The sequence below is a fragment of the Triticum urartu genome, chromosome 5 (genome assembly GCF_003073215.2).
Source record: "Triticum urartu cultivar G1812 chromosome 5, Tu2.1, whole genome shotgun sequence".
Taxonomy (NCBI): Eukaryota; Viridiplantae; Streptophyta; class Magnoliopsida; order Poales; family Poaceae; genus Triticum; species Triticum urartu.
In genome coordinates, this window is record NC_053026.1 from 522,783,563 (window position 1) to 522,807,660 (window position 24,098).

Here is a 24,098-nt window from a genome sequence, read left to right on the forward strand (position 1 = left end):
TCCTCTAAATGTTGTGCTACTTTGCTCAACGCGGTTCCAGTCTATTTCCATCTTTTGAAGAGTTTCCTCATAAATGAGGTTTCATCCACTGCCGCAGTCCATGAGTACTTTGATGAGTCGAAAGCCGTCCACGATTGGGCTGAGGACCAGTGCAGCTGGTGCTCGGGCTGTTCGGAATTTAGGTTCATCACTGGCATTGAAGGTGATAGCCGTGTCACTCCATGGATTTATTGCTGCCACATGGCAGATTTCGGCAATGCTGCGGAGTGTTCGCTTGCGCCTATTATTTGAAGAGGAGGTCTCAAAGACTGTTAATACCGTATTGCTATCCGTGGGATGGTGCTCTGCAGCCTCTGGGATGAGAAGATCCTCACCGCTTTTAGCCACCTGCCAGAGTATCCAACATGCTCTAAGGCTATGTGTTGGTATGGCGCCATCTGTACTATGAATTTTACAGGGTCCATTGAGCCATCCCTCCAGTACGGTTCCATGCCCTATCGAGGGTTTTTGCTTTTTGGTAGTTGACCCGGGTGTCTTTTGATAGTGCACCCTTTTTTCGGACTGGGTTCGAATTTAGGGCCGGATTATCCCAAAAGTTTGTTTCGGTTTTCCAGGCACTTTCCATCGCACAGTACTTTCGTACTATGGGTGCCAAGTCAGCGAAGCGTGATATCTCACGGCGATTTATGGCGTTAAGGATTCCCTTGTCCGTGCAATTATTGCACAAAAATAAGATTGCCTCTTCCTCGCGATAGTCCTTAACCTTGTTCATCGCAAGGAGGAATGTGGCCCAATAGTGATGTACTGATTCCTGGGGCTCTTGCCTGATGTGGGGAAGATCACTTATGTTTGGGTGGGTGGGTGGAATTGAATCTGAGCCCTTACCCGATCTGGGATCCAGGGGCCGAGGAATTTCCAATTTTGGAAATTCTGGTTCTGGGTGTTGCCCGATAATCCTGGCCCGCTGCCTGACTCTAAGTTCAAGGATTGGATGTTGTCCTCCCGCAGACGGGTATCCGGCTCGGAGAGCTCAGGAATCTGCACATAGTTGGTCCTCAATATGGAGGAAAGGTCGCCGCGTTGTTCCTCCACTACTGCAATATGATGGGTGACTGGCGGAGAGTTAATCTCCCTTTGATCGGGTTTAAGCCCAATCCGATCATAGTCTGTAGCGACTCCCAGGGCGGCGATGCAATCCAAGAGCTCGTTCAGGGAGGCGAGCTCCATTGGATCCATCTGTTCGGCGAGTGCCGATTTGACGTGGAGGCTGTTTTCGATGACCCGAGATGTCATCATTGGCGCGGTGGCCGAACAGGCGGTTATGATGAAACCACCTAGCCAGAGGGTTTAGCCGACAGCCAAAGCTCCCCCAACAGTAGCACCGTATTTAAAGACGAGACGAGGCATCCTTCCTTCTGGCGACGGCACAGTGGAACTCTCAATGAAACCACCAATGTCGGTGTCAAAACCGGCGGATCTCGGGTAGGGGGTCCCGAACTGTGCGTCTAAGGCGGATGGTAACAGGAGGCAGGGGGCACGATGTTTTACCCAGGTTCGGGCCCTCTTGATGGAGGTTAAACCCTACGTCCTGCTCGATTTATTCTTGATGATATGAGTATTACAAGAGTTGATCTACCACGAGATCGAAGAGGCTAAACCCTAGAAGCTAGCCTATGGTATGATTGTATGTTGTCCTACGAAGTAAACCCTCTGGTTTATATAGACACCGGAGGGGGCTAGGGTTACACAAGGTCGGTTACAAAGAGGAGATATACATATCCGTATTTCCTAGCTTGCCTTCCACGCCAAGTAGAGTCCCATCCGGACACGAGACGAAGTCTTCAATCCTGTATCTTCATAGTCCAACAGTCCGGCCAAAGGATATAGTCCGGCTGTTCGGAGACCCCCTAATCCAGGACTCCCTCAGGCGATATGGGTTGAAACATGCCTATAACGGCACTTTTAGAGTAGTCGTTTCTTGGTAGGGCTGGTTGGTAAGGACATGTACAATGGTTGATAAGGTAGTCTTATCTTAAGTCTGCCACGTATGCAAGTGGTAGTAGTTTATTGGCATTATTAGTGGTTTCTTGAAAGGAATAATGTACTACTAGCGACAAAAGGAGATTCTAGGTTGTGTTGTACTCCAACGAGTACTACTAGTGGTCGCGGGAGTGTATACCTCGTTTTGTGGGTTCGATCCCCGCCGAACGCACAGTGGCATTTTTTTTAAATAGTAACTTCGCTGCGAGCCAATATTGTACATGGGTAGTTTGAGTTTTGAAGTCGAACGGACGTGTCACACCACAATCTGGGTGCACTGGATAGCCCAGCCACGTGAATGGGTTTTCCTTCCCATCATATCGTGGCTCGCGTGCTCGCCCTAGCCACACCTCGCTTTTAGCTTCCTCATCAGCTAGTAGCATATTTAATCTAGCGCCTCCCAAATAAGCCCGAGGAGCCGGAAAAGCCTGGCGCGGCATTGGGAACTATGGAATATGGCTCTGTACGTAAAGTGCTAGTACTCTAATAGTACTCTGTAGCTTGTGGTGTTGCACGCATGGACGTCACTCCATTATCGGCTCTATAAAAGAAATTCCTCTTGACATGATTTTTTTTTTGAAACGGAGGCAAAAGCTTTGCCTCATCTCATTCATAAAGAAGGAACTACTAACAAAGTTCAACGAGATCCATTACACCTCCACAAATGGAAGCGAAAAGCCTAGCCTCGTAGTATCAAATAACTCAAATGTTCTACCCCTGCTGTAAACGTCGCTAATAAACAGGCTGCTAGTGTGTGCGTGAGAGGACCGGCTGAGTAGGCCAGCTACGTGCTTGAATACAGCACCGAGAGTACCCACTACATAGGTGTACTTTCCGTGCATTGATAGTACAGCGATGGTTCTAGAGAAAAGTACTACCCTCCACTTCCAACTGTAGCTCCTTGGCCCTGAGATTAAGAGTTCAAAACTGGTGCACTATACTAGAAGTGTTGGGGAACGTAGTAATTTCAAAAATAATCCTACGCACACGCAAGACCATGGTGCTGCTTAGCAACGAGAGGGGAGAGTGTCGTCCATGTACCATCGTAGACTGTAAGAGGAAGCATTATGACAATGCAGTTGATGTAGTCGTATGTCTTCACGATCGACCGATCCTAGTACCGAACGTACGGTACCTCCACGATCTGCACACGTTCAGCTCGATGATGTCCCACGAACTCACGATCCAGTAGAGCTTCGAGGGAGGGTTCCATCAGCACGATGGCATGATGACGGTGTTGATGAAGCTACCGACGCAGGGCTTCGCCTAAGCACCGCTACGATATGACTGAGGTGGATTATGGTGGAGGGGGGCACCGCACATGGCTAAAAGATCAATGATCAACTTGTGTATCTAGGGGTGCCCCTGGCCACGTATATAAAGGAGTGGAGGAGGGGGAGGGCCGACCCTCCTATGGCGCGCCCTGGAGGAGTCCTACTCCCACCGGGAGTAGGATTCCCACCCCCTTCCCTAGTTGGACTAGGAGAGAAGGAAGGGGGAGAGAGGGAGAAAGGAAAGGGGGCGCCGCCCCCCCTCCTGGTCCAATTCGGACCAGAGGGAGAGGGGGCGCACGGCCTGCCCTGGTCTCCTCTCCCTCTCTCTACTATGGCCCAATAAGGCTCATTCATTTACCGGGGGGTTCCGGTAACCTCTCGGTACTCCGGTAAAATTCCGATTTCACCCAGAACTATTCCGATGTCCAAATATAGGCTTCCAATATATCGATCTTTATGTATCGACCATTTAGAGACTCCTCGTCATGTCTGTGATCATATCCGGGACTCCGAACTACCTTCGGTACATCAAAACACATAAACTCATAATACCGATCGTCACCGAATGTTAAGCGTGTGGATCCTACGGGTTCAAGAACTATGTAGACATGACCGAGACACGTCTCCGGTCGATAACCAATAGCGGAACCTGGATGCTCATATTGGTTCCGACATATTCTATGAAGATCTTTATCAGTCAAACCGCATAACGGTATACGTTGTTCCCTTTGTCACCAGTATGTTACTTGCCCGAGATTCGATCATCGGTATCTCAATACCTAGTTCAATCTCGTTACCAGCAAGTCTCTTTACTCGTTCCGTAATGTTACATCCCGTAACTAACTCATTAACTACATTGCTTGCAAGGCTTATTGTGATGTACATTACCGAGAGGGCCCAGAGATATCTCTCCGACAGACAGAGTGACAAATCCCAATCTCAATCTATGCCAACTCAACAAACACCATTAGAGACACCTGTAGAGCATCTTCATAATCACCGAGTTACGTTGTGACATTTGATAGCACACAAGGTGTTCCTCCGGTATTTGGGAGTTGCATAATCTCATAGTCAGAGGAACATGTATAAGTCATGAAGAAAGTAGTAGCAATAAAACTGAACGATCATTATGCTAAGCTAACGGATGGGTCTTGTCCATCACATCATTCTCTAATGATGTGATCCTGTTCATCAAATGACAACACATGTCCATGGCTAGGAAACTTAACCATCTTTGATTAACGAGCTAGTCAAGTAGAGGTATACTAGGGACACTCTGTTTGTCTATGTATTCACACATGTACAAAGTTTATGGTTAATACAATTCTAGAATGAATAATAAACATTTATCATGATATAAGGAAATATAAATAAGAACTTTATTATTGCCTCTAGGGCATATTTCCTTCAGTTTCCCACTTGTACTAGAGTCAATAATCTAGCTCACATCGTCATGTGATTTAGCACCAATAGTTCACATCTTTATGTGATTAGTTCACATCTCCATGTGACTAACACCCAAAGGGTTTACTAGAGTCAATAATCTAGTTCACATCGCTATGTGATTAACACCCAAAGAGTGATCATGTTTTTCTTGTGAGAGAAATTTAGTCAACGGGTCTGGCACATTTTGAGTCGTATGTATTTTGCAAATTTTCTATGTCTGCAATGCTTTGCACGGGGCTACTCTAGCTAATTGCTCCCACTTTCAATATGTATCTAGATCGAGACTTAGAGTCATCCAGATCCGTGTCAAAGCTTGCATCGACGTAACTCTTTATGACAAACTCTTTGTCATCTCCATAACCGAGAAACATTTCCTTATTCCACTCAGGATATTTTTGACCGATGTCCAGTGATCCACTCCTAGATCACTATTGTACCCTCTTGCCAAACTTATGGTGAGGTACACAATAGATCTGGTACACAACATAGCATACTTTATAGAACCTATGACTGGCGCATAGGGAATGACTTTTCGTTCTCTTTCTATTTTCTGCCGTGGTCGGGTTTTGAGTCTTTACTCAACTTCACACCTTACAACACAGGTGTCGGTGTCAAAACCGGCGGATCTCGGGTAGGGGGTCCCGAACTATGCGTCTAGGCGGATGGTAACAGGCGGCAGGGTTTTACCCAGGTTTGGGCCCTCTTGATGGAGGTAATACCCTACGTCCTGCTTGACTGTTCTTGATAATATGAGTAGTACAAGAGTAGATCTACCACGAGATCAGAGAGGCTAAACCCTAGAAGCTAGCCTATGGTAGGATTTTATGTTGTCCTACGGACTAAAACCCTCCGGTTTATATAGACACCGGAGGAGGCTAGGGTTACACAAGGTCGGTTACAAAGGAGGAGATATCCATATCCGTATTGCCTAGCTTGCCTTCCACGCCAAGTAGAGTCCCATCCGGACACGGGACGAAGTCTTCAATCTTCTATCTTCATAGTCCAACAGTCCGGCCAAAGGATATAGTCCGGCTGTCCGGAGACCCCCTAATCCAGGACTCTCTCAGTAGCCCCTGAACCAGGCTTCAATGACGATGAGTCCGGCGCGCAGTGTTGTCTTCGGCATTGCAAGGTGGGTTCCTCCTCCGAATACACCACGGAAGAGTTTGAATACAAGGATAGTGTCTGACTCTGCAAAATAAGCTCCACATACCACCGTAGAGAGAATAATATTTCCATAAATCCAATCTGCTGACACGTTTTGGCAGCATGACATCACGCCATGGCCCGGTAATTATTTGAACCATTTTTCTTTAACCAGCCCCGCACATAACGCGAGGTGGTTTCTTGACATGTCTTCTCAAAGCAGAGATCATGTTCCCATTATCACGGGATTCTCATCAATACAAACGTGGGTAACCCAACCGTGCCTGTTGGTATGACTCCTAGATCTTTAGGTAAGTCTCGAACGGCCACGAGGAGGACGCCTGATATTCATGCCCTTTATAAAGGGACAAGGCTTTTTGTTTTTTCCCTCCCGTGCTCAATTGAATCCTTCCCCCACCTCGAGTTCTAACACCCAAAGCCCAGGTCAGGTGCTTCGGACCTTCAATCATGTCGCGATCCAGCCTTCAAGGCCGGTGGATGCCTTCCTCCGTCACGGAGGAGGACATCAAGAAGTTGAGGGAGGCCAGATATCTGACCGCCGAAATTTCGCATAGGCTGCCCGCCCGAGGGCAGGTCGTCCCTACTCCCGAACCCAACGAGAGTGTTGTGTTCGTCTCCCACTTCTTCTGAGAACTAGGACTCACTCTGGATCCCTTTGTTAGGGGTCTTATGTTCTATTACGGGCTGGATTTTCACGATCTGGCCCCGGATTCCCATCTTCACATCTCGTCATTTATTGTCGTTTGTGAGGCCTTCCTCCGCATTACCCCTCACTTCAGCCTATGGCTCAAGACCTTCGATGTGAAGCCGAAGATGTTCGAGGGGCGGTACGCAGCATGCGGAGGCGCTCTAATAAGCAAAAAAATGTGACGCTCCATGGCCAAAGGGTTCCTTTCCAGAGGTGTCCGGATTGTGGCAATGGGAGTGGTTTTACGTCACTGCTCCCCGAAGTGCCAAGTGGGTAGCTGCCCCCACCTTTCGCTCGGGCCCTCCACCACAACTAATGTCATGGATCAGCAGGGGGCTGAGCTGGGGTCCAGCCAAGGACGTGCCAATAGTGTAGAGTCATGTCCGAGATCTCTTCGAGGGAGATTTCAGTCTGGTTATGGTAATGCAAGTTATGCTGGTTCGTCGAGTCCAGCCTTGCAAACGCCGGCCCCTCCGCATGTGGGAATTCAACCCAGAAGGATCGCGCACCATTCAGAATTTCCTCGGTGTGATGCACGAGGAGATGTACAAATCGTTCTTCGGACCCCAAATAGAGTGTCCGGACACTACCGACGATGTGGGCCTGAGCTGCAACCGCCCCGCTGCCCAAGTAAGTAATCCCATGGCCGAACACATTGTCCTTTTATTTATCATGACATCATTCTGAAGAATCGCTCTTTGACCAGGACTGGATAACAAAGGCAAAGATGATTCGGTGTTCGGCCCCCCTTCCTGAAGGCTTGGGTAATCCGGTGCTGGAAAAGATGCTCGAGCCAGCACCTTGTCTAGTGCCCTCAAAGGAAGATGAAGGGGGAATAAAGAGGGTGAAAGCGGCGCTCCATCGCTACCTATTCAACTCGAGGGAATGAGCGCCTCCGCGAGGGAGGATAACCAAGGGGAAGAATCTGACATTCTCTCTCCCCGAGGAAGGAAGAGGACTACCTCTGAAGATCCAGAAACTAAGGTTCCCAAACGGGAGAAGAAATCTTCGCCAGAGGGTCCTGTCTGGGAGGGTATTCTTGCCGCACAATGTCCATGCGGGGATCAGCCCTCTACCAAGCTGTAAGTAATCAAAAACTACTTAATAGTGAGGATATCCTACCTTACTTCCGAAGACAATAACCGATGCTTGTAAATTGTAGTCCGGACCGTAGCCCTTCTCGACAGAGTTCATCTTAGGGGGATCTTCTTCCGGAGATGATGGAGAGCGAAACGCCTCCCCCGGACTCCCCAGCTCAAGAAGCGGGCGACCTTGAAGTGTCGTCACGAAGGGTATCTCCGGGTCCAATATCGCCAGACGATAACCCTTTGGCTGCCCGGCATCCCCAGTATCCAGCTCCTGAGGAGAGCGACAGCAAGGGTCCGTACTGTGTGCGGTCAGACGCGCCGAAGGATCTTCTGGGGAAAGCTGTCATCTCGGAAGCGCATCGTACGCTAATGGGTACAGTAATTGAAAGGATTTCATCCGCCAAAAGCGGTTTGCACGAAGCTTTTATGAGTCTGCTGAAAGGCTTTGAGGTACGTAAAATAATGTATGACTTTAGTAGTACCGCATACATTAGGTATGCCCATGTAGATAGTAGTCCCTGAGACTCTGGTTGTCGTCGAGAACGGCGGCAAACAGAGGATCATAGTCCCAGGTGATAACCAGACCGCCTTTATGTGCAGGTGGTTGAAGCTCCGGTGGCTAGCCGGACGGATGGGTTTGCCGAACTAAGGCAGCAACTGGATGCGGCAGATGCCGACATCATGCTTGTTAACAAGCGGCTTGACGAGGCACGGGGTAAGTGATTTTTTTGGTGATTGTCACATAATAAGAGCAGCATGATGCCAGTATCTTTAATATGTTGTGACTGCAGATGGAGCTGCCACCGTGGAGACCCTTCGGGCGGAGCTTGCCCGGGCCAAGGAGCAAGCAAGGAGTAGTAATGTGGCCGCTTTAAAGGCGGCCGGAGAGTTAAGGGCCGAACAGGCCGCGCATTGCAAGAGCAAAGAAAAAATAGCCAGGATGGTTCTAGAGTTAAAAGATGTTGCTGACCGTTACCAGCTTCTTGAAGAAGAAAACCGGGCAAAGGCGACGGACCTGGAAAAAGCCCGGGTGGCTGCCAACGAAGCCTGCTCCAAAATTAGAGCGACGAAGGAGGAGCTGCATCAAGCTGCGGATATTGTATCTGGGAAGCCCTTCTTGTTGCGGACTAAGTTCGGGGATCCGAAGTATGCGCCTCTGGACCGGCTATGGAGTTCTGCAGACGCCTACGTGGATTTGGCTGCCAGTGCTGCTGATGCAGCCGAGCACTTCAAGGATCGGAAAGATCACGAAGTGGAAAAACTGTTTTGGTCACGGTTTCATCCTCCAGGCCGTCCGCTGCTGTTGAATGAGCAAATGGCCAAGTGGGCCAAGCTCCATAGATTATCCGGACTTGCCATGAGGTCCATTGTGGATCATTTGTGGCCGGGAGGGCCAAGGCCGAATAGCTACTTTAGCTTAGTGCAACAGTTCCTTGGTGCTGTGCAACGCATTGATGCTGTAAAGAGGTCGGCATGCATAGAAGGCTCGCGGATGGCCCTTGCCCGTGTCAAAACATACTGGGCAGAGATGGATGCCACCACTGTTGCGGCACAGGGTTTGGCCATAGGCCGAGTGGCTGTCGAGCACTACTTTGAAGAAGTTCTTGAAGGCGCTCGTTCGATAGAGGCTCAGTGCTCGAAGAATATTATGTTTGAGTGACATGTATTCCCATTGTAAAAACAATGTTTTATTGAGTTTATCAAGGCTGTATTTATACTTTTGCCCGAAAGTACTATGATGCCTCCTGTGCGGTCGTTTATGTATATATGTATATAACCTGAAAGATGGCAGTCGTTGGCTTCAGCCCCCACGCATATAATGCGGGGGTGTTCGCAGAAGACGCATGTTCACACTTGATCCAACGTCTTGGTCCATTAAGGAGGTGATAGCGCAGCGAACTAGGCAACCGGACTATAATGCTTTAACACTTTCACTTAGCCAGAGGAGTTTGACAGTGGGGCTACTATATAGCCCCTGGTGGCTCCGCACTCATGCAAATTCGGGGTGCGTACATGCCTGGCCGGGAAATGGCCCTTCGTTAAAGAGTAGGAATCCCGAAGATTCTGCTAGGTCATCGAGTGGTTGACCAGTCTCACGCTATATCATGACAGTCAGTTTTCGGCTTTCTCTACTGAGGTGCTCGTCCGGATGAACCAGGGCACAATCACAGTAGTTCTCCTGGTGCCGCCTTAGCCGATAGAGCGGAATGTAAGGCAGCAAAACACAGGAGCCGGGCAAACCCAACATTTGACAAAAGACATGATTCGGAGCTGATGCATATAAGGCCAAACTCGCGACGCCGAACACTCCCTAAGGTATTCGGTATTTATGGTGTAAACCGGGCTTAAGCAGTGCCCTTTGTAATAAGCCCCTAGTGTCCAGGTACGTGCAATATTCTGGCGTGGCCACATGGCAATACGTCAGCATCCTTCTCAATTGTACTGAGAATCCGGGGGATGTGTATCAACAAGAGACAGTAAAAAAGGTTTACGCAGGGTCTTAATCTAAAAAGAATCCTTGGAACGGGTCCCTGCTGCACGTCTGCGCCTGTGTCTCCGTTGTGCCATATCCTGGACGGGTGTAGTACGATGGTCATCTGTAAAAGAGAGGAACTTAGTTGAAAAGTTGGCATGCAAAAAGGTAGGTTATACTAAAGAAACCATGTACAGTTCAAGATCAGTAAAGTTGAGCCTAATTGTTACTTGTTTGCGCGCGTTGAGCCCCTTGTATTGTAATAGGGGTATAGCCATCAAACCTGTACTAATTACATATAGCTGCGCCGGACTCGTCTAACCGCGTCCATGGTCTTAACGACATGTCAGATGCTTTAGTTGGTGAGGCCGTTTAGTGTGCGGATAGCAAGGCAGCCGCACAGTCTTCTGCGCGCAAGGAGCACTCAATATTTCCATTTACTGTAATGATGCTGCGTGGACCGGGCATCTTAAGCATGAGATAAGCGTAATGCGGTATTGCGTTAAAGCGAGCGAAAGCTTCGCGTCCGAGTAGTGTGTGATAGCCACTTTGGAACGGAGCGATGTGGAAGGTTAACTTTTCGCTGCGGAAGTTATCGGGAAAGCCGGATATAACCTCTAGTAAGAGGGAGCCTGTGCAATAGGCTTCTGGGCCTGGCGTTACTCCTTTAAAGGTAGTATCGCTATGGCTTATTCTTGTCGGGTCTATCCCCATTTTGCGGACTGTGTCCTGATATATCAGGTTTAAACTGCTGCCGCCGTCCATCAGGACTCGTGTGAAGTGGTATCCGTCAATTATTGGGTCTAATACGAAGGCAGCCCATCCTGTACGTCGGATACTTGCCGAGTAATCTTGATGGTTAAAGGTGATCGTTTGGGACGACCAGTGGCAGAACTCCGCGGTGATAGGCCCTGGGGCATGTGTCTCTAGGAGTGCCGCTTTGTTTCTCCCCTTTGTCACGTGTAACACGTTTACTATTTTGACTTCTGGTGGGAATTTCTTCTATTCCCTAGTGCTCTGCATGCGAGGCTCGTCCTCGTCTTTGCTTGGTGTATCCCGCCCCTTATGTTCGGCGTTGAGCTTGCCGGACTGCTTGAAGACCCAACATTCTCTATGGCTATGATTTGCAGGTTTATCGGGGGTGCTGTGGATCTGACATATTTTATCCAAAATCATGTTTAGGCTGGACAGTTCTTCTCTGTTGCCTTTGGAGGGCAGCTTTTGTTGACCTGGCCGAGAGCTTCTAAATCCGGCATTTACCGTCATGCTCTTTGGGTTGTCTTCTTTATTCCGGCGCTTGTTTTTGCTGCTTCGTGGTTTCCCGTTTTGGTCCCTGACTTCGGATGTACTTGGGTCGCTGGTGCTGCATCGGGCTAACCAGCTATCCTCGCCCGCGCAAAAGCGGGTCATGAGGCTTGTTAATGCTGCCATTGTTCTCGGCTTTTCTTGGCCGAGGTGTCTCGCAAGCCATTCGTCTCGAACGCTGTGCTGAAAAGCTGCTAAGGCTTCGGCATCCCGGCAGTCGACTATTTGGTTCTTTTTAGTGAGGAACCTGTTCCAAAGCTTTTGGGCTGACTCTCCGGGCTGTTGAGTTATATGACTCAAATCGTCTGCATCCGTTGGTCGGACATAGGTCCCCTTGAAAATTTGCTCGAGAAGCGTCTTCGAGCTCTTCCCAGCTTCCAATGGAGTTTTCGGGGAGGCTTTTAAACCAGTGCTGAGCTGGCCCTTTGAGCTTGAGGGGTAAGTACTTGATGGCATGGAGATCGTCTCCTCGAGCCATATAGATATGGAGGATGTAGTCCTCAACCCAGACCCCAGGGTCTGTCATTCCGTCGTACGCCTCTATGTTTATGGGTTTGAATCCCTCTGGAAATTCGTGGTCCAGCACCTCATCGGTGAAACATAGGGGGTGTGCGGCACCCCTGTATTTGGGTGTACCTGGTGTTGGGATGTTTGTTGTTTTGCATTGCATGCTGGAGCGTGCTTGCGTGGCCCGTAGATGGATATTATTGCGCCGTCCTTTTGATGCGACCCCTCACGCGGATCGCGTACTGGCCTACGTGCGGCGTCGTTTGCTGCTCTATGTTGGCCACGAGGTCGTCTATCCGACCGGATGGTCATTTTGTTTTTTGATTGCGGGGGGATTTAAGACCTCCTCATCGAATTCAGGTAGCAACTTTCGCTTCGGGTAGCTCTTGGTGTGGCGATTACCGCCGTACTTCGCTTCAGTGTTGAGTACTTCACTCCATTTGATTCTGAGTGTGTCTTGTGCAGCCCTGAGCTTTTGCTTCTGCTTTTTCAGACTCCTCACAGTGGCAACAAGCCTTTTATGGGTATTCTGTTGCTCCGGGTGGTGTGATGTTATCCGGACTGTTGTCTTCGACGGAGTCGGGTTGTTCGACTTGATTCTCCGTCTTGCCGTGGACGGACGATGGTTTAATGCCATGTTTGTCGTCCGCTGGCTCGCCTTGCTCTATTGCTGGGTTTATATGATCGCTGCTTCTGCCAAGGCGGGATTTGGAGCGGCGCTTACGCTGCCGCTTTTACTGCTTCTCAAGGGAACAACCCTTCATTGTGTGCTTCCGTTCCTCGTCGTCATTTTCTTTGGGTGTGTCCACCATGTATACATCATATGATGAAGTGGGCGTCCAGTGCCCTATGGGCAGTGATTCCTGTTCGTCTCCTGCATCGTCGTCCATACCCTCGATGTCTTCAGAGTCGGAGTCGAGCATGTCGGTCAAATCATCGACAGTGGCTAATAAGTGGGTGGTGGGTGGGCGGCGAATTTCTTCGTCATCCGCATCCCAATCCTACCGAACATAGTTTGGCCAGGACTCTCCTAACAGGGAGAGAGACCTTAATGAGTTTAACATGTCACCGAAGGGCGAGTGCCGAAAGATATCCGCGGACGTAAACTCCATGATCGGCGCCCAGTCGGATTCGATAGGCACGGGCGCAGGCGGTTCGGAGTCCGTGGCCGGGGAAGAATCCGACAATTTGGCGTCACGGCTCTCGTGAAGGGTAATGTCGATATTCGGCTCGATCGCCGCTGAGAATGCAGCCTCTGTGGCGGGGTCTATCCACCTGTACATGGATGGTGCAATTGGCTCCGGATTGAGGGTCGGAGCGGTTGCCGGTGCGGTCTCCTGAACACTGTCCGATGGTAGAGCTAAATCATGCTCATCGTGACCGTGCGGCACAATCGGCAGGGGCTCGAATCCGTCGAAGATCAAGTCTCCGCGGATGTCGGACGTGTAGTTTAAGCTCCCAAACCAGACCTGGTGGCCAGGGGCATAACTCTTGATGTGCTCCAGATGGCCAAGTGAGTTGGCCCGCAGTGCGAAGCTACCGAATACAAAGATCTGTCCGGGGAGAAAAGTCTCACCCTAGACTGCATTGCTATCGATGATCGAAGGAGCCATCAAGCCTAACGGTGACGACACAGAGGAACTCTCAATGAAAGCACCAATGTCGGTGTCAAAACTAGCGGATATCGGGTAGGGGTCCCGAACTGTGCATCTAGGCGGATGGTAACAGGAAGTAGGGACACGATGTTTTATCCAGGTTCGGGCCCTCTTGATGGAGGTAATACCCTACGTCCTGCTTGATTGTTCTTGATAATATGAGTAGTACAAGAGTAGATCTACCACGAGATCAGAGAAGCTAAACCCTAGAAGCTAGCCTATGGTATGATTGTATGTTGTCCTATGGACTAAAACCCTCCGGTTTATATAGACACCGGAGGAGGCTAGGGTTACACAAGGTCGGTTACAAAGGAGGAGATATCCATATCCGTATTGCCTAGCTTTCCTTCCACGCCAAGTAGAGTCCCATCCGGACACGGGATGAAGTCTTCAATCTTGTATCTTCATAGTCCAACAGTCCGGCCAAAGGATATAGTCCGGCTGTCCGGAGACCCCCTAATCCAGGACTCCCTCAACAAGCAAGAACTCCTTCTTTGACTTTTCCATTTTGAACTACTTCAAAATCTTTTCAAGGTATGTACTCGTTGAAAATATATCAAGCGTCTTGATCTATCTCTATAGATCTTGATGCTCAATATGTAAGTAGCTTCATCGAGGTCTTTCTTTGAAAAAACTCTTTTCGAACACTCCTTTATGCTTTCCATAAAATTCTACATTATTTCCGATCAACAATATGCATTCGCATATACTTATCAGAAACTATGTAGTTCTCCCATTCACTTTCTTGTAAATACAGGCTTCACTGCAAGTCTGTATAAAACCATATGCTTTGATCACTTTATCAAAGCATATATTCCAACTCCGAGATGCTTGCACCAGTCCATAGATGGATCGCTGGAGCTTGCACACTTTGTTAGCACCTTTAGGATTGACAAAACCTTCTTGTTGCATCATATACAACTATTCTTTAAGAAATCCATTAAGGAATGCCATTTTGACATCTATTTGCCAGATTTCATAAAATGTGGCAATTGCTAACATGATTCGGACAGACTTAAGCATCGCTACGAGTGAGAAAATCTCATCGTAGTCAACATCTTGAACTTGTCGAAAACCTTTTACGACAATTCGAGCTTTGTAGATAGTAACACTACTATGAGTGTCCGTCTTCCTCTTGAAAATCCATTTATTATTAATGGCTCACCGATCAACGGGCATGTCAATCAAAGTCCATACTTTGTTCTAGTACATGGATCTCATCTCAGATTTCATGGCTTCAAGCCATTTCGGGGAATCTGGGCTCATCGTCACTTCCTCATAGTTTGTAGGTTAGTCATGGTCAAGTAACATGACCTCCAGAATAGGATTACCGTACCACTCTGGTGCGGAACATATTCTGGTAGACCTACAAGGTTCGGTAGTAACTTGATCTAAAGTTTCATGATCATGATCATTAACTTCCTCACTAATTGGTGTAGGAATCACTAGAACTAATTTCTGTGATGAACTACTTTCCAATTCGGGAGAAGGTATAGTTACCTCATCAAGTTTTACATTCCTCCCAATCACTTCTTTCGAGAGAAACTTCTTCTCTAGAAAGGATCCATTCTTAGCAACAAATATCTTTCCTTTGGATCTGCGATAGAAGGTGTACCCAACAGTTTCCTTTGGGTATCCTATGAAGACGCATTTCTCCGATTTGGGTGCGAGCTTATCAGGTTGAAACTTTTTCACATAAGCATCATAGCCCCAAACTTTAAGAAACGACAGCTTAGGTTTCTTGCTAAACCATAGTTCAAATGGTGTCATCTCAACGGATTTAGATGGTGCCCTATTTAACATGAATGCAGTTGTCTCTAATGGATAACCCCAAAACAATAGTGATAAATCGGTAAGAGACATCATAGATTGCACCATCTCTCCCTAATAATAAAGCACGGATTGACTTTGTCGGGTTCACCGTCACAATACCCTTTCTTCTTATGTCATAATATGCTTTTGCAATTTATCGTAATATAAACGAGGTGGTACAAAAGCGTCAATTTCGTTCAGATTTTTCGGCATCGAGAAAGCGAACGAAACAGCCCATCAAGAAAAGGCGGAGCGAACGAAATAGCCCATGAGCCATCCTCTGTAACCCACGTGATTTCCATATGTCGCACATTGCTAATTTCGTACACAAGCCGGCCTCTCACACGTACCGCGCTACAAGGCTTTCTTTGCATCGAATCAATGAAATGTTGGGCCATCTTTTATGGGTCGGAAGCCACACTACATAATTTATTTCATAATAACATGCATGCATCTTTTTTGTTAAATAGTCCCACCTTGCTTTCCTATATCAATTTTCACCAATTCATAAACGGTGGCAAGTCCCCTAAAACATCAACAAGCAGCCTACGCAAGAGGGATACATACGAGAATCCATTGGCACAGGGATTAAATAAAAATAGAGGGTTAGTAAAGGTGAGAAGTGCATGAACTACACCGAGCATCGGCTGAAGGTGGCGGTGAAGGGAAGAGCAGGCAGGCAAAAGGGAAGGAGGAGAGCAGCAGGGCGACGCGAGGGATCTCCGCTCCTCACCGGAGGAAGGCGACGGTGGCTAGGTAGGAATGGCGCAGGCCTCTCAGCAGAGGTTGAGAGGGGCAGTGTGCTCGCCGGCGTCAGCCGATGGCGTAGCAGCCGGGGTCGAGCTCCAGGCCAGGAGATCGGTGCGCATGGAGCTCTTCTCCTGATGCGATGCGTGCGCGTGTGGGTGGCGGTGCCGAGGGAATCGAGAGGGAGAGAGATGAGTGGGAATCGGGGTGCGCTGCGGTTGGGCCGGCCTGGCGGCCTGCTCTCCTCTTCTCTTATTCTCTTTTCTTTCTATTTATCGAATATAAACAGAGAGAGCAAAAAGGAGAGAGGGTTAGGAATTGGTTTTTGGCAAGGGGCCATTTTTCCCAGAGTCACAAAAATGTGCTTGATCCAGAAAAATAGAAATGAGCATAATTGAAAGGTTTAATGTCAAACTCATTTGAATTTAATTAAATGGGTTTGAACTAGAAGTTGGATTTAGGATTTCCCACAATTGATGAAAAATTCCATGCTGATTGCACTTTGCACAATCTGAATATTGTTAGATCAATCTAAGTATAGGTGAAGCCTCTAGGTTGCCACGTTTACATGTATGAGCGGTTGACATGGCCGATGTTCAACCCGTAGCAATGCACGGGCCTTTTTGCTAGTATCTAATAAAGTATGGTTATGATGTTTGGACACACCATTACGATGTGGTGTTCCAGGTGGCGTGAGTTGCGAAACTATTCTGCATCATATCAAATGAAGACCAAACTCGTAACTCAAATATTCTCCTCCACGATTAGATTGCAGACACTTTATTTTCTTGTTACGATGATTTTCCACTTCACTATGAAATTCTTTGAACTTTTCAAATGTTTCAGACTTATGTTTCATCAAGTAGATATACCAATATCTGCTCAAATCATCTATGAAGATCAGAGAATAACGGTATCCGCCACGAGCCTCAACACTCATCGGATTGCATACATTAGTATGTATTATATCCAATAAGTCTGTTGCTTGCTCCATTGTTCCGGAGAACGGAGTTTTAGTCATCTTGCCCACGAGGCATGGTTCGCAAGCATCAAATGATTCATAATCAAGTGATTCCAAAAGCCCATCAGCATGGAGTTTCTTCATGCGCTTTACACTAATATGACCTAAACGGCAGTGCCACATATAAGTTGCACTATCATTATTAACTTTGCATCTTTTGGCTTCAATATTATGAACATGTGTATTACTACAATCGAGATTCAATAAACCATTCACCTTGGGTGTATGACCTCGGAAGGTTTTATTCATGTAAATAGAATAACAATTATCCTTGACTTAAATGAATAACTGTATTGCAATAAACATGATCCAATCATACTATGCTCTACGCAAACACCAAATAACATTTATTTTAGGTTCAATACTAATCCCGAAGGTAAAGGGAGTGTGCGATGGTGATCTTATCAACCTTGGAGTCACTTCCAACTCACATCATCACCTTGCCCTTAACTAGTCTTTGTTTATTTTGCAACTCCCGTTTCGAGTTACTACTCTTAGTAACTGAACCACTATCAAATACTGACATGTTGTTATAAACACTAGTAAAGTACACATCAATAACATGTATATCAAATATATACTTTTGTTCACTTTGCCATCCTTCTTATCCGCCAAGTATCTAGGGAAGTTCCACTTCCAGTGACCATTTCCTTTGTAGTAGAAGCACTCAGTTACAGGCTTGGGTCTAGCTTTGAGCTTCTTCATGGGAGCAGGAACTTGCTTTCTATTCTTATTTGAAGTTCCTCTTTCTTTCCCTTTTCCCTTTTTCTTGAAACTAGTGGTCTTGTTAACCATCAACACTTGATGCTATTTCTTGATTTCTACCTTTGCCGATTTCAGCATCGTGAAGAGCTTGGGAATTACTTTCGTTATCCCTTGCATATTATAGTTCATCACAAAGTTCTAGTAACTTGGTGATAGTGACTAGAGAACTTTGTCAATTATTGTCTTATCTGGAAGATTAACTCCCACTTGATTCAAGCAATTGTAGTACCCAGACAATCTGAGCACATGCTCACTAGTTGAGCTATTCTCCTCCATCTTATAGGCAAAGTACTGTCAGAGGTCTTCTACCTCTCGACACGGGCATGAGTATGAAATACCAATTTCAACTCTTAGAACATCTTATATGCTCTATGGCATTCAAAACGTTTTTGAAGTCCCGGTTCTAAGCCATAAATCATGGTGCACTAAACTATCAAGTAGTCATCATACCAAGCTTTACCAAATGTTCATAACGTCTATATCTGCTCCTGCAATAGGTCCGTCACCTAGCGGTGCATCAAGGACATAATTCTTCTATGCAGCAATGAGGATAATCCTCAGATCACGGACCTAGTCCGCATCATTGCTACTATCATCTTTCAACATAGTTTTTCTCTAGGAACATATCAAAAATAAATGGGGAGCTACATCGCGATCTATTGATCTAGAACATAGTTATGCAAATACTATCAGGGCTAAGTTCATGATAAATTAAAGTTCAATTAATCATATTACTTAAGAACTCCCACTTAGATAGACATCCCTCTAGTCATCTAAATGATCACGTGATCCAAGTCAACTAAACCATGTCCGATCATCACGTGAGATGGAGTAGTATTCAATGGTGAACATCACTATGTTGATCATATCTACTATATGATTCACGCTCGACCTTTCGGTCTCAAGTGTTCCGAGGCCATATCTGTATATGCTAGGGTCATCAAGTTTAACCCGAGTATTCTGCGTGTGCAAAACTGGCTTGTACCCGTTGTATGTGAATGTAGAGCTTATCACACCCGATCGTCGCGTGGTGTCTCGGCACGACGAACTTTTGCAATGATGCATACTCAGGGAGAACACTTATACCTTGAAATTTAGTGTGAGGTCATCTTATAATGCTACCGTAGATCTAAGAAAAATAAGATGCATAAAAGATAAACATCACATGCAATCAATATAAGTGATATGATAGGGCCATCATCATCTTGTGCATGTGATCTCCATCTCCAAAGCACCATCATAATCACCATCGTCACCGGCTTGACACCTTGATCTCCATCGAAGCATCGTTGTCGTCACACCAACTATTGCCTCCACGACTATCGCTACCGCTTAGTGATAAAGTAAAGCAATTACATGGCGATTCCATTTCATTCAATAAAGCGACAACCATATGGCTCCTGCCAGTTGCCGATAACTATGTTACAAAACATGATCATCTCATACAATAAAATTTAGCATCATGTCTTGACCATACCACATCACAACATGCCCTGCAAAAACAAGTTAGACGTCCTCTACTTTGTTGTTGCAAGTTTTACGTGGCTGCTACAAAGTAGAGGACGTCTAACTTGTTCATTGAATCCGATAACGCGGTATAGTGACTGCTTTTTGATCTTCAGAAAGAACCATGTTAATTGAATTCGATTCAACTGTGTGCAAAGCACGTCGGTAGAACCAGTCTCGTGTAAGCGAACGCGTAATGTCGGACTGGGCCGCTTCATCCAACAATGCCGCTGAATCAAGAATCAACTAGTGACGGCAAGCAATATGTATATACCCACGCCCACAACTACTTTGTGTTCTACTTGTGCATATTTCATCTACGTATAAACCTGGCTCGGATACCACTGTTGGGGAACGCAGTAATTTCAAAAAATTCCTACGCACACGCAAGATCATGGCGATGCATAGCAACGAGAGGGGAGAGTGTCATCCACGTACCCTCGTAGACCGTAAGAGGAAGCATTATGACAACGCGGTTGATGTAGTGGTACGTCTTCACAATCGACCGATCCTAGTACAGAACGTACCGCACCTCCATAATCTGCACACGTTCAGCTCAGTGACGTCCCACGAACTCACGATCTAGTAGTGTTTCGAGGGACAGTTCCGTCTACACGACGACGTGATGACGGTGTTGATGAAGCTACCGACGCAGGGCTTCGCCTAAGCACCGCTATGATATGACCGAGGTTGATTATGGTGGAGGGGGGCACCGCACACGGGTAAAAGATCAATGATCAACATGTGTATCTAGGGGTGCCCCCTGGCCACGTATATAAAGGAGTGGAGGAGGGTGGAGGGCCGGCCCTCTTATGGCGCGCCCTGGAGGAGTCCTACTCCCACCGGGAGTAGGATTCCCCCCCCCCTTCCCTAGTTGGACTAGGAGAGAAGGAAGGGGGAGAGAGGGAGGAAGGAAAGGGGGGCGCCGCTCCCCCCCTCCTAGTCCAATTTGGACCAGAGGGAGGGGGCGCACGGCCTGACCTTGTATCCTCTCTCTCTCCACTATGGCCCAATAAGGCCCATACATTTACCGGGGGGTTCCGGTAACCTCCCGGTAGTCCGGTAAAATCCCGATTTCAACCGGAACTATTCCGATGTCCAAATATAGGCTTCCAATATATCGATCTTTATGTATCGACCATTTCGAGACTCCTCGTCATGTCCGTGATCGTATCTGTGATTCCGAACTACCTTCGGTACATCAAAATACATAAATTCATAAAATCGATCGTCACCGAACGTTAAGTGTGCGGACCCTACGGGTTCGAGAACTATGTAGACTTGACCGAGACATGTCTCCGGTCAGTAACCCATAGCGGAACCTGGATGCTCATATTGGTTCCTACATATTCTACAAATATCTTTATCGGTCAAATGGCATAACGGTATACGTTGTTCCCTTTGTCATTGATGTGTTACTTGCCCGAGATTCAACCGTCGGTATCTCAATACCTAGTTCAATCTCATTACCGGCAAGTCTGTTTACTCGTTCCATAATGTTACATCCCGTAACTAACTCATTAGCTACATTGCTTGCAAGGATTATTGTGATGTACATTACCGAGAGGGCCCAGAGATACCTCTCCGATAGACGGAGTGACAAATCCTAATCTCGATCTATGCCAACTCAACAAACACCATTGGAGACACCTGTAGAGCATCTTTATAATCACCCAGTTACGTTGTTATGTTTGATAGCACACAAGGTGTTCCTCTGGTATTCGGGAGTTGCATAATCTCATAGTCAGAGGAACATGTATAAGTCATGAAGAAAGCAGTAGCAATAAAACTAAACGATCATTATGCTAAGCTAATGGATGGGTCTTGTCCATCACATCATTCTCTAATGATGTGATCCCGTTCATCAAATGACAACACATGTCCATGGCTAGGAAACTTAACCATGTTTGATTAACGAGCTAGTCAAGTAGAGGCATACTAGGGACACTCTATTTGTCTATGTATTCACACATGTACAAAGTTTCCGGTTAATACAATTCTAGCATGAATAATATATATTTATCATCATATAAGGAAATATAAATAACAACTTTATTATTGCCTCTAGGGCATATTTCCTTCAAGAAGCACATACATCACACTACTAGTTGAGAAAGTAGTACTAGTACTGCTACAGTTCGAGTACATAGTAAATAATAGCCTCACCCCTTCGCTAAGGAACGATCGAGTAGCTACAGTTGGAAGGGACGAGGCCCTGCGGTTACTACGCTCTTATCTCCTCCTCGCCAGTTCCACTCCCCCGAAGAGAAGGCAGTTCATCGCTGCTCCCATGGATTCGCCAGGCAGTTTGATACATCTCCAATGTATCTATAATTTTTGATTGCTCCATGCTATATTATCTACTGTTTTGGATGTTTATGGGCTTTATTATACACTTTTATATCATTTTTGGGACTAACCTATTAACCCAGAGCCCAGTGCCAGTTTCTATTTTTACCTTGTTTTAGAATATCGTAGAAAAGGAAAATCAAACGGAGTCCAATTGACCTGAAACTTCACGGAACTTATTTTTGGATCAGACGAAGCCCGGAAGACTTGGAGTACACGTGAGAGGACCTATGAGGAGGCCACGAGGCAGGGGGCGTGCCCACCCCCTCTGGGCGCGCCCTCCACCCTCGTGGGCCCCTCGTGGCCCCCTGACGTACTTCTTCCGCCTATATATCTCCATATACCCTAAAATGATCGAGGAACACAATAGATCGGGAGTTCCACCGCCAGAAGCCTCCGTAGCCACCGAAAACCAATCTAGACCCGTTCCGGCACCCTGCCGGAGGGGGAATCCCTCTTCGGTGGCCATCTTCATCATCCCGGCGCTCTCCATGACGAGGAGGGAGTAGTTCTCCCTCAGGGCTGAGGGTATGTACCAGTAGCTATGTGTTTGATCACTCTCTCTCTCGTGTTCTTGATTTGGCACAATCTTGATGTATCGCGAGCTTTGCTATTATAGTTGGATCTTATGTTTCTTCTCCTCCTCTACTCTCTTGTAATGGTTTGAGTTTCCCCTTTGAAGTTATCTTATCGGATTGAGTCTTTAAAGATTTGAGAACACTTGATGTATGTCTTGCCGTGCGTATCTGTGGTGACAATGGGATACCACGTGATTCACTTGATGTATGTTTTGGTGATCAACTTGCGGGTTCCTCCCATGAACCTATGCATAGGGGTTGGCACACGTTTTCATCGTGATTCTCCGATAGAAACTTTGGGGCACTCTTTGAGGTTCTATGTGTTGGTTGAATAGATGAATCTAAGAATTTGTGATGCATATCATATAATCATACCCACGGATACTTGAGGTGACATTGGAGTATCTAGGTGACATTAGGGTTTTGGTTGATTTGTGTCTTAAGGTGTTATTCTAGTACGAACTCTAGGGCTATTTGTGACACTTATAGGAATAGCCCAACGGATTGATTGGAAAGAATGACTTTGAGGTGGTTTCGTACCCTACCATAATCTCTTTGTTTGTTCTCCGCTATTAGTGACTTTGGAGTGACTCTTTGTTGCATGTTGAGGGATATTTATATGATCCAATTATGTTATTATTATTGAGGGAACTTGCAGTAGCAAAAGTATGAACCCTAGGCCTTGTTTCAACACATTGCAATACCGTTTGTGCTCACTTTTATCATTAGTTACCTTGCTGTTTTTACAATTTTAGATTACTAATATCTTTATCTACCATCCATATACCACTTGTATCACCATCTCTTCGCAGAACTAGTGCAACTATACAATTTACCATTGTATTGGGTCTGTTGGGGACACAAGAGACTCTTTGTTATTTGGTTGCAGGGTTGCTTGAGAGAGACCATCTTCATCCTACGCCTCCTACGGATTGATAAACCTTAGGTCATCCACTTGAGGGAAATTTGCTACTGTCCTACAAAACTCTACACTTGGAGGCCCAACAATGTCTACAAGAAGAAGGTTGTGTAGTAGACATCAAGCTCTTTTCTAGCGCCGTTGTCGGGGACGTGAGTGCTTGAAGGTATATCTTTAGATCTTGCAATCAGGTCTTTTAGTTTCTTGTTTTATCACTAGTTTAGTTTATAAAAGAAAATCTCAAAAGATGGAATTAAGGTTACCTCATATGCTTCATCTTTTTAATGTATTTCGTGAGAATGAGGATTCTGATAATTTTGCTCAAGTGCTAGAAGAAGAATGCATTAGAATATTTGGCACTAAATATTTGAATGATGAGCATGATTGCAATGTTGTTACTATGAATTCCTTGAATATCCATGATGCTAATGATATGCAAAGCCACAAGCTTGGGGAAGCTATGTTTGATGAAGATAATATTTTTTCTCCCCCAAGTTTTGATTAGCAAATTTATTATGATGAAAGCATGCCTCCTATTTATGATGATTATATTGATGAAAGTGGATTTGGAGAGGTCATGACTTTATTTTGTGATGAATCCACTATTCCTGAAGAGGTCCCAATTGATTATGAGAACAAAGTTGCTATCTATGATGATTATTGTGATGACTTGTATGCTATTAAGAATAATGATAACCATGAAACTTTTCATCATGATTTTAGTTTTCAATTGGATTATGCCTCACATGATAGTTATT